The 8,239-nt window shown below is 38.1% G+C and overlaps 1 pseudogene; it reads left to right on the top strand.

The window, feature by feature from the left end:
- Positions 1–6,746: 6,746 nt before the first annotated feature.
- On the top strand, positions 6,747–7,923 carry LOC149209082 (casparian strip membrane protein 1 pseudogene; annotated as a pseudogene).
- Positions 7,924–8,239: the final 316 nt, after the last annotated feature.

Here is an 8,239-nt window from a genome sequence, read left to right as displayed (position 1 = left end):
TGCTACAATGACCGGGACAAAGGGTCGTGACCCCGCGAGGGCAATCTAACCTCAAAAACCTGGCCTCAGTTCGGGCCGCCATCGATTGGAAGCTCTATTTTCCCAAAATAGAGGGACGGAGTCACTCACTATTCATATGGTGAGGGTGCGCAAGCATGCTCGTCTGTCAAGGCTACAATCGTTTTCACACTCACTCATCATATGGGTGAGGGCCCTTACTTCTTCATAGGGACGGAGTCACTCACTATTCATATGGTGAGGACCAGAGGGGCTCGACTGTCAAGGATGCGTAAGTAGGCTCGACCATAAGCCCCCCACCCAATAAGTAAATTGAACCTTTAGGTGCTTGACCAAAAGGGAGAGGAGAGGGGTCACTCACTATTCATATGGTGAGGGTGCATTAGCACACTCGACTGTCAAGGCTACCATCGCCCACTGGTAGGATGGAGTTCTACCAAGATGGAGTTCTACGTGTCCAGTTCTCGTTTTGCCATGCTACCTAGGAGAAAGGGCGTGTTCGTGCCAAATTCTCCTCATCTCCCAGGTAGCACATATGAACCACTTGGGGATCTTGTTCCCACCGATGAGTAGCCCTGCTTAGATGGGTTTCACATTAGAACCCAACCTTTGACCTTAGAACCCTAGGAGCATGAAGGAATAACTGGTGCCCAACCTCTTATTAAGTTAAGCCAGCCAGGATTTCATACCTATACGGAACAGACCTTTGCCTCTTTCACCCACCATACTCAAATAGGATTATATCTTTAGTCCCTTCAAAGGAAAAGGAAATAGAAGCTTTATCTGCACACCTTGTGTTTCCCATTTGTCTGGGAATGTTGTTTCAGACAATTCGGTACCATCAGAAGCACATATGACATGCATTTCTCTCCTCATTTCTTCCCAATATTTGTAAAATTAGGGCACTTTTCTTGCTGTGCCCCACACCCAGCACACCACTCACATATCATTTGAGTGAGTGAGCACACGCTAGGAGGGGGCCATTCATCTTGCCCTTCTACCCCAAGGGAAAAATGGATAGAAGTTGATAGCCGAATATCCTACGATGAAACATTTGAAAGTAAAAAAATGGTTGATCAGGAGTGATTTTTTGAATGAATAGATTGAAGCTAAGCTGAGGCACGGGATAAGATCAGAAGAAAGGGATGAGGCGGCTGGAAAGAGAGGAAAACGCTTAGTCCCAAAATAGGTTTTGCATAGTTAGATGTGAAAGAAGAAAGGGGAGCGAAAGTGAGGTGGCTTAGGCCTCATATGAGGAGATGGCCAAAGAGCCTCTATCTTATTTCTTCTTATCTGTCTCCTAGCAAGGAAGACCGGAACTACTTGAAGCCTAAATAAGCCATCCAGTAAAGTGACTGTAAGTCAGTCCGCTTTGAACTAGCTTTGTTATTTGCCAGCCCTCTCGACTACCTGCCTGATGTTTATAGTAAAAGGAATGGCGTAAAGAGGATTGAGAACATAATTCCGTTGTCTTACTCCTATCTCTGTCAAGTTGAAATATTATATCTCTCGCAGGCCTAACTCCCGAACATATGTAATATATAAACAGCTTCTGTAGAGGGAACGATTAATTATAGCCTATCCTACCATTTAGGTAGGAATAGGCTTTGTTCAGATACTTGCTCTCATCTCTTGAATCTATGAGAGAGAGTGCCAGGTGAAGCATATACTTCACAATTAGAGCCGGGGACCGATAGACCTTCTTTAGATTTCAATGGTGGGAGATAAGGTACTCTCTTAGGGTAGGATAGTTAGTCCTTTCCTATGCCTTGGGTGCACTGTTAAAAGATCATCAATTCCTAATGAAATAGTTGTATCAGTAGCTTGTTGAGAACCCGAAGTCTTGAGTTGATCCAAGATATGTGATGTATATGTCATTCCGCATCTAGAAGTTGATAATCTACATATACTCCTGATTCTCCATATTCCAACCGAGATAAGTGATCAGGTCATATGTTGAGCTTTCTCGCCTTTACCACAACCTCAAAATCAAACTCCTGAAATAGGAGCAACCATCGGCAAATCCGTCCCTCTAAGAAAGGTTTGTTGACCAGATACCTCTGGTTCGGTCACAAGGTCGATGAAGGCAGGCACCAAGTCCCCAAGGCCTCTCATATTTAGCCCACCAAGGCATCAAGTCCCCACCTCAAGCCACCTTTCACCAAGCAGGAAAAGGAAGGAGCCTCTACTTATGAATTTAGTGCTTCACGAATTAGGTTCAACATAGTGAGAGCATATCCTCCCCAGTATGCTGATGTTGGGAAGAGAGTGAATATCCTTCCATATCCAGGGATATGATCTCATTCATAATTCTAGTAGATGTCAATGTATATAGTTTGATTTGTTTGTTGGGTTGAAATAAACATTGAATATACTCGAACAACGTGAGAATGACAAGAAGGTGTGCACGCATACCATATCTATATATAGATATGGGTGATTGGGTTGGTGATTGCTTCCACTTACAAGAATAGTTCGTCATGAAAAACCCATCATATATGATGTCGTTGACGAGCAAAAAAACCATCCCCTCCTACTGATCCTCCAGGCGTATAGGTGGGTAAATCACGTTTATTAGAAGTGGACAATTTAGTGGTTGTACTGGCCAAAACTCCTCTATGTATGATTGTAACATATGCTGATGTACTTCATAGTTGGGTTGTACCTCCCTTAGGTGTCAAATGTGATGTTGTACCCGGTCGTTTGAATCAGACTTCCATTTTGGTGCAACGAGAAGGAGTTTTCCACGGTCAATGTAGTGAGATTCGTGGAACCAATCATTCCTCTATGCATGTGCCTAGATACATAGGCCGACTACTGAGCCTACTCTAGCTCAGCCGCACCTTCTCGAACAGGCCAATTCAGTTCAGGTGCGAGCTAACTAAGGATCTATTATAGCGATATCTAGGTTCAAGTTTTAGCCCAACCAGGGAAGTGGGAGATCAAGGCGGCAGGGAGTTCTAGTTTATTAGGGCATCTCCTGAATAGAAGAAGTTTCCTTGCACTAGGAAGTGTAAGACCCTTCGGCCTTAATGAAGTGTTTTGTTGGGTTGAAGTGATATGAAGTGTACGCATGGTTATTTCCCCATACCTGATCCCCATCGAAGTGGCAAACCTTCGTGTCACCGCGGCGACTGCTCCACTCCGCTGCATGTTAGTCTTTTGAACACTATGCGGGAAAATGGCAATGTGCGTGCCCAGCTGCCAGATAATGGGCGTGTCTCGACTTGCTCCGACTTTTCATACTATTGGGATATATTATAGAATAAATATTTTTGGACAACATTTCTTCTGGCAATTAGTTTCCTACTAGGAAAATTTTCTAGCTTTGTACAACTATTGCAGTTGAAAATAAGTTTATAATCATTTTCAATAAGTTAACCAATGCACATAAGGATATGCTTTAATACTTGGACAAAATATATGTATAAAATGTTTGTATTTTCACCTTTTCTAGTAAGCACATTAACTACACCACCAACTACATTAACAACATTATCATTGCCAAATTTGAATTCAATCTTAACAAAGTTAAAAACATATTCTTCTTTCTAGTCATATGGTTAGTACAACTACTATCTAACAACAAAATTTCTTTGTTACTCTGAGGCAAAATCAGAAGCAATATACATAGACTCAAAAGTACTTTTAAAGGTAAAATTAGCTTTCATTTTATTTAGATCTACTTGAGCTTTTTTTCAACATTCATTATCATAATTCCCATACCTTTTACAATAATCCCATTAAGGTCTATATTTTCATAATGTGTTCTTTGCTAATGACCTCTTCTACTCCCCCCTAAGATCTAAGGGTTTTGTTATGAATCTCCTTGATATGAGCTTAAATTGCCATCTCCTTACAACTTGCCTCTGTTATATCTTCTCCTACATTTTTTATTCCTTCATCTACCTATGTTAACATATGCCTATTATTTGAAATATTTCTCTAAGGAATCATCATCATTATTCATCCATGTATCATGGAATAACAATGATCCCATTAGCTCATATATATAAATCTATGTTAGATTCTTTGATTTTTTAATGGCAACTGCTACAACATTAAATTTGGTTGGCCATCTTCTCATAACCTTCTCAACCACCATTTGGTATGTTATATCTTCAACATGTGTTCTTAACTTGCTAATGACATTCATCATTTAAATCATAAACTAGTTACTAAAATTAATTATTTCTTCTTTAGATTCTCAAAACTCCTTCTAAGAGTCTGCAAGTTTGCTATTTTGCTTTGTTTATGCCTTTGAGAGGAAATTTCTAAAGTGTCCCATTCTTGCTTGATATAATTTGTTGTACATTTTTTGATAAAATGGAAACTTATAATCATTGTTGAATAAGCCATAGTGCATGTGAATCCTTCTCTCTATTTTCATTTAATAAAAAAAATGAGCGTTTTTCATAACCTGTATGTCTATCTGATTTGGTTTTCTGAACCCACTTACAACTACATCTCAACAATCCTGAGAGTATAAGAAATTTTCATCATGATTGACCAAATTTCATAGTTTTTACCTCTATAAATCGGCCTCTGAAGTTTTCCTAAAATATTGATATATTTGTAGAATCCAATAGTAGTACTCAACCCAATATCCCGAGCTTCTAACTATGGAGGATCAGCCATATCATTAGTTGTAATACTCGATTACCGGAGTACATGAGAGTGTCTTCTTGGGTATCGTTTTCACTAGAATTATAACAGTTGAGTGGTCAAGTGGCTAATCTAGGCCTAGTTTCAAGATACCCTCAAGATTTCAAATACACCTGATAGTTTGTGGAAGTAAGATTTTGTGTATAGGTATGTCTAATGGAGTGCTACTTGAAGAGGTACTAGCATGGGTTATAGGTGTTTTCGACTAGGTGAAACAATTTGTTTCCAACCACACAAAGCTGTGTAGTTCTTGGGTATATTCTTCCTCAATGGTAGTTTTACTTGCTTAGCAACATATCAATTTATGATTTTATAGATGTTAGAACATGTCTCTGGCATAGAAACTTTCTAAAAGTTATAAAGAGATCATTTTTCCACTAATTTGTGAAATATAAGCAAAATCTCTTTATGCAAAAGACAAATGCATAACACTAAGACCTTAAAAACTTTCTATTCACTTAGATGAATACTTTGTACCTTGTTATATGCATAGGTTGTGAATCTCCCTTGCTTTTTGCAACTTCGATCCACCAATATACTCATACATACCTGAATGAGCTATGACTCATAAACTTGCACCAAACTTCATCCTTTCCAAGGTCTTAAAAATAAAAAATATATAAATATAATTTTCTTCCAAATAAACTCTCTAACAAACTAAATCTTTCTAAACCATCAATTCGTTAACCATAGACATCCTGTACCAATTATTTAACTAATATGATTATTTGATATTTTTTTCTCGTAGGTTCTTCTTCGAAAACAAGATGTGGGAGTGTGTAAGTAGAGAGACATACTTAGGAGGTGTTGAACCATTAGAAAACTGACTATCCAACAATTTCGTGATAACTCAATCGGTGGAAAACATCGTTCCAATAACAAATTGATTTGTCGATCGACATATTTCTCAGCTAACTCAAAGAATAAGGTGTCAACTTAGTCATTTTATTAAGAGAGCTAACTCCACAGTCTGAGAAAGAATCACAGTCCCCTAACGAGTGGATTTTTGCTAATGTTACATGTTTTGCTGCACACCGGCTTGCGTTTAACTATGGATGGTCAAATATTCTTCACATTAATCTTCCGCTTTGTCAATGTGCACTTGGTTCCACTAATTCTTCTGGAAACAAATATTTCCACCTTCAGAATTTACCATCCTTTTCCTACTTTGGTTGTCAACGGATCAAAATATTGTGATGTGTTATTATGATAGAATGCCACAGCAACCTGTTTTATCAAAATCTTGTTAGGATAGTTGAGTTTAGTTAACAGATATCGAATTATCCCTGGTTATTGGATTATGATTAGGGTAGTGTATTATTATAATTAATGGATATAGATTTCAAAATGTTCCAAAATTCTCATAAATATCAACAAAATTTATCATTTAATCTTGTATATAGAATCTGAAATCTACAATAAAATACCCTTTATTACAACTAGATACCAACTCTTCTTCCACTGCGTATATATTTTTCAAACACTCCAAAGTATTCGAGGCACCTACTTACAGATTTGTGCCATGTGGGGAAGGTTTTTCTGAGGTAAGCATTTAAAAAATGAGCCCAAATCATGTATCACTATAACTAGACGAGGGAAATGGTATGTTAATTCAATTTCGGGCAGAAAACCACTCCTGCTTACGTACACCCATTCGCTATATGCTCTCCAGGTATGCCGAGGACATCATGAACAGAAGGTATTCATTTCAAATTAGACTTTACAGAGCAGGTAGATCTAATACTAGTTGCAGGGTTCATGAGTTATTCATTTCAAATTAGACTTTATCAGAGCAGGTACATCTAATACTAGTTGCAGGTCACAACCTAATACTACGCAATAATTGTCCTCTACACGCTGATTTTGATCCAAATATTTGTCTACTTCTGCTATACTATTTGATTAAATTCATAGCCAGTTCAGATAGAATTCGTACCCAACTTCTCTGAGTTCTTCTTTCTGCACTCCACTTCTCTTAATTTACTTGAATCGTTATCTGCCACCTTGGCCTTGCTACAAGGTTAGGGAAATTAATTTCAAGTTTCATCTCATACAGCTTAAGGATGAAGTCAGTATCAGAGAAGACATACATGAAGCTACCACTTCCCCCTCCTGTAGGATGGAGAATTAGAGGGGTGGAAATCTTTGACTTTGTTCTGAGGTTGCTTGCCATTGCTGCCACGGTTTCTGCTGCTATTGCCATGGGCACAACTGATGAAACTCTACCATTTTTCACCCAGTTCTTCCAATTCGAAGCCAAATTCAACAACCTATCAGCCTTCATGTACGTATAACACTACTCTTTCTCCTCTTCTTAAATAATTAGCGAGATTCTCAATCATACTGTATCTTCGGAATAATTCTTGAGATTAATTGTTAATTATCATTTCAGATACTTCGTAATAGCCAACGCCATTGTGGGAGGATACCTACTGTTATCTTTGCCCATCTCCATCCTGAACATAGTGAGACCTCGTGCAGCAGCGTTGAGAGTCATTCTCATATTATTCGATACGGTGAATATGCATTAATTCATATAGTTCAGAATTTCAATTTATCATAATAAGTATATTGTGTTTAACTTTGAATTCTAAATTTTGAAAATATTTTGGAATCTTATGAACAGAAGCTTGGTTAGACAATTAACTCAATTTTGTTGAATTTAAGTCTATTGCAGATTGAGGATATTGTTACTGTATAAGTCAATTGTTTAGTCTCTTACGTGACCGTTAGATTTTGAGATATTCAAAAAATCTGCAATCAGGGACAAGGATGTCTTCTTCTGTGACGATTAGATTAGAGGATATTCAGAAAATCTGAAATCAGACACAAGGATGCTTTTTCAATCTTATCACTTAATCTAACTAAATTCAATTGTTTGAACTTGGTCATGTCAAATTACTGATATTTAGTTCTAAAATATTCTTAAAACTATGTGATAAAGATAACCCATATATATTCCGGATATAGTAAAGAATAGCAGTATCGTAATGGCAGGTGATGGTGGCTGTGGGTACATCGGGAGCAGCGGTAGCTGTAGCAATAGTGTATGTGGCTCGCAAAGGAAACACTAGCACGAACTGGTTTGCGATCTGCCAACGGTTCAATACATTCTGTGACCAGGCCATCGGTGCTCTCAGTGCCTCCTTCGCTGGAGTGGTCTTCCTAATTCTTCTGGTTCTGTTATCTGCTTTAACTCTCTCAAGGCGCCGGACAGAGATTCATTCTTCCAAAATCTGATAAGGCGTGGCTTATTTGCTGGGAAATCGGCTAAAACATACTTTATAGCCGATAAACTACGTGCTTGTGTGGTATTTTATGCAGCAAGGATCAGGAATGTAAACTTTCACTTCCTTAGATGTTAAGCATGGTTTATCTTTTATCAAAACTTGAATGACCGTCAGGATATATTAATCTAAGTTATTATGTCAATGAGGGGTCAACAAGTCACCCACATGGGTTATCAAGTTAAATAGAACTCAATAAGTAAACCACATGCTGACCAATCAGTGTAAAGACGAATTCTTTGCCACATATAAAACGAAATTTAGATGTA

Source organism: Pinus tabuliformis, chromosome 1_2 (genome assembly GCF_031772625.1).
Source record: "Pinus tabuliformis cultivar Carrire ecotype Pingquan chromosome 1_2, CPIR1, whole genome shotgun sequence".
Lineage (NCBI taxonomy): Eukaryota > Viridiplantae > Streptophyta > Pinopsida > Pinales > Pinaceae > Pinus > Pinus tabuliformis.
Note: the sequence above shows the minus strand (reverse complement) of the source record. Positions and strands in the feature narration are given on the sequence as shown.